General features: G+C 45.0%; 1 pseudogene; it reads left to right on the forward strand.

Moving 5' to 3' along the window:
- Window positions 1–361: 361 nt before the first annotated feature.
- LOC119299914 lies at window positions 362–2,548 on the forward strand (annotated as a pseudogene).
- The last annotated feature ends 1,215 nt before the right edge of the window (window positions 2,549–3,763 follow it).

Consider the following 3,763-nt stretch of genomic DNA (forward strand, 5'->3'; position numbering starts at 1 on the left):
TGTGATGTTTCTGTTATTGATGCTTAAACATTCAATGTTTAACTGGGTTTAGATTAGAAGAAATAGTATTCTTGACTCCCCCCCCACACACACACCATGGAACCTTGTCAAGCTCCTCCACTGATGGCATGCCAAAACAATCATAAGCAGAATATCTAATAAATAGTAAGAAGCAGAGGGTGAGGGAAGCAGAATTCCGTTTTACGGATATTCTAGATTGTAGCACATGAGCAAGGTGGACTGTCGTCTCACATAATTTACTAATTTAGGTTCCATCTTCCAGGAAACAAGCTGATGCATTTGCTGCGGGCCAAAGAAGAATCATATATCTCATATTGAGGTGGAAAGCAGACTTTCCAAAATGGCGATTGAACCTCTCCATGACAATCTGGACAACATCGCAGCAACCGACCAACCATACGATGGTGATTTCTCTTCCGAGCAGCAACTCACCATCTACAACTACGACCTGAGTGAGCCACACTGGTCAATTCTTAACCCAGCCAACCAACCAAGCACATATCTGCTTGGTGGAGTCACTAGCCCTAGGTTCTGCAGCGTCAACAGCAGCCTTGGACAAAACCAAGTTCAGATTGCTGCAGGGGGTAGCCCTGAGCACCGCCAGATCAGATCAAACGATGCTCTTCACTACACAAGCCAGATGTTGATGGAAGACGTCGACGAGAGGGTTGATATATGCCAAGGGGAGGCTGCCCTCCAGGCTGCCGATAAGCCATTCCGTGACATTCTTGGGGAGGTATACGCGCCGGCTACTAACTAGCCGCCATTGCATAGCAACAACAAACCAGACAACTCTGATAAGAGTGGGACCAGCCGTTACAAAAGGCTCAGGACCACTAGCTTCAGTAATGACTATTCCAGTTATAATGTGTTACAGCCCTCAGCAACCCCGTTGAGTCCATATACCTGCAACAGGAGTCCTTATCTACCTGACCATCCATTGATTAATGTTGGATGGACTTCGGAAGCTGGCTTCCCTGCCTTGCATTGTCAGAGAGATGTCGAGGAGGAAAAGATGTTTGCTCAAAGTATTTATAAGCTGGTGATATATCTAAAGAATGACGTACTTTATATTTCCCAACTGACTACGAAGGTAAAAGCAGTAGAGAGGAGCGAAAATGCAATCTTTGAGGTGGCAGACCAACGGGGCTGGGATATCTTTCAAGGAAGGAGCAATAAACATCATGCCATCACAATTTGTGCTATAATTCGAAACGAAAATTTTGACCGAGTTCTGCTATGCTATGGTCGGAAGAGTTTCGACCGAAGAACAAGACTGCGAGAAAGGATGGCGGGGGAAGGAAACAATAGCTCACTGAAAGGCCAGAGCGAAGGACGTCTGAAGCTATGGCACAGGAAGCAACCGAGGAGAGAGTTGGTTGATCTCAGGAATCTCCTCATCAATTGCGCAAAAGCTGTGGCAGAAGACAACCACCTGTTGGCCAGTGAAATCCTAAAGTTGATAAGGCAACACTCCTCACCAGATGGTAATTGTACCCAGAGACTGGCATTTTACTTGGTGGATGGCCTCGAGGCACGCCTGGCTGGGACCGGGAGTCAGGTTTATCAAAATCATATGGAAAGGCGAACAAGTACCACAGACTGGTTAGAGGCTTACAGCCTTTTTATTGCATCTTGCCCTTTCGACAGGACGTCATACCACTTTGCCAACCAAGCTATTCTTGATGTCTCACAAGGGCGTCCAAGAGTGCACATCATTGATTTCGGCATCGGCTTCGGCTTTCAGTGGCCATTAATGATTCAGAGGTTTGCAAAGCAAGAAGAGGGAGCCCCTAAGCTTCGGATCACAGGTATAGACGCTCTCCAGCCAGGTTTACACCCCCATGAAATGATCGAGGAGACAGGGAAGCGGTTGGCTGATTATGCAAACATGTTCAAGGTACCTTTTCAGTATCAGGGCGTTGCTGCTTCAAGATGGGAGACCATTAAAATTGAGGATCTTAACATTGACAAGCGTGAAGTCCTCATAATCAACTACATGTTCTGGATGAAGAATCTTGGTCATGAAACCAAAGCCATAAATAGCACAAGGGACGAGGTGCTCAAAACTATGAGGAGGATCAACCCAAAGATTTTTATTTCTGGCACCGTGAACGGGTACTGCAGTTCCCCCTTCTTCATGCAACGTTTCAAAGAGGTTATGTTCCATTACTCTTTAATGTTTGACATGCTTGATGCAATTGTTCCACGGGAAAATAAAGCAAGAATGACGATCGAGAGGATCCTATTTGGGCGAGATGCACTTAATAGCATAGCATGTGAGGATGCAGAATGGACTGAGAGACGGGAAAGTTACAGGAAGTGGCAAGCAAGGTTCCTCAAGGCTGGGTTCCAACAGCTTCATATTGATCCAGCCATCTTAAAGAAAATAGTACAAAAGAAGAACTCACTTTATCACGAGGAATTCTTTGCTTTTGAAGATTGCGGTTGGCTACTACAAGGATGAAAAGGGAGAGTAATTTATGCTATATCTAAATGGAAACCTGATGAAACATATGATGATTAAGTAAGATTCAAACAATTTTTCAAGTGAATCTGGTGTTCTTTTAAATGAATATTAACTATGTGTACCTGGTCATTGCCTTTGTATAGTGAACAAAGAGGCGACTGAAATGCTTTGCTTCTATCTGAGATTAGTGGAAATATCATACCTAGACACTGTTTTGCTGTAAAGTACTGCACTGAATATCTGTCAGAACTGGTGAATGCACTAACATTGACATATTAATACACTCTGAATATCTCAACGTTCTGGACATGTCTTCTGTCAAACTACGAACACCATTTTGATAATTCAGATTGGAAATTTGAAAATCATATGCATAAATTCTCCTAGCTCCCCAAGGGGACAGCCAAATCACTAGGGACACCGAGACACGGGGAATAGGAGACGGGGGAGGGAGGGACCTTGGAGGCGGGCGTAGAGGGTGGGGTGTGGTGGAGGCTGAGGTCGGCCAAGGAGTGTGAGGAGAAGTGCCCCTCCGAGTCGTCTTCATTGGCCTGCGCCTTCGCATTCGCCGCCGTCGGCAACCTGCCGAGGTTTCTCTTGGCGGCCATGGTGATAGAGGTCGCGGGGGAGATGAGGGAGAACCCAAGAGGGAGAAGGAGAGAGGAGGCGTTTTCCGCCTTCGGAGAGCGGTTACGCACCTGCTGAACTGCCGAGTCGTGTTTTAACTGGGCCCTGGGCCCCGGGCTATGTCATGTTGGGGCCACCTGATCAAAACTCTAACCCATCAAAAAATATAGTATTAAAACTCTTCATACCACCAAACCAGAGTACTTTACCTAAAAAAACAGAGTACCACAATGTTTGCAAAAGAGGGGGGGGGGGCTCCAAAAGTCAAGGATTCAAATATAGTTCAGGAATGATGAGGCAGAAAGAGGATGGTATTTGTAAACATAAATGATTCCTAAACTCGGAGACATGAACATGGATTAATTAAGGCCAAATCTTACGGTTAAGGGCACTGTCCTTGTCGGCAACCCTAACAAACCCACTGGTACGGAAACAGATGAAGGGGGGCAAAATATAAGCCATTTTTGTTTAATCGTCCCGAATGAGGGTTGAAATGCAATTGTACATATTCAATCAAGCAAAATAAATTCTGATTCAGATGAAGCAAACAAAAATCCATAATAGGAAAAAAAGAGAAATGCAAGGCCATGTATTGAATCAAGCAAAATGATATTTACACATGAATCAAAAATATGGCACGAACCG

The sequence above is a fragment of the Triticum dicoccoides genome, chromosome 1B, assembly GCF_002162155.2.
Source record: "Triticum dicoccoides isolate Atlit2015 ecotype Zavitan chromosome 1B, WEW_v2.0, whole genome shotgun sequence".
Taxonomy (NCBI): domain Eukaryota; kingdom Viridiplantae; phylum Streptophyta; class Magnoliopsida; order Poales; family Poaceae; genus Triticum; species Triticum dicoccoides.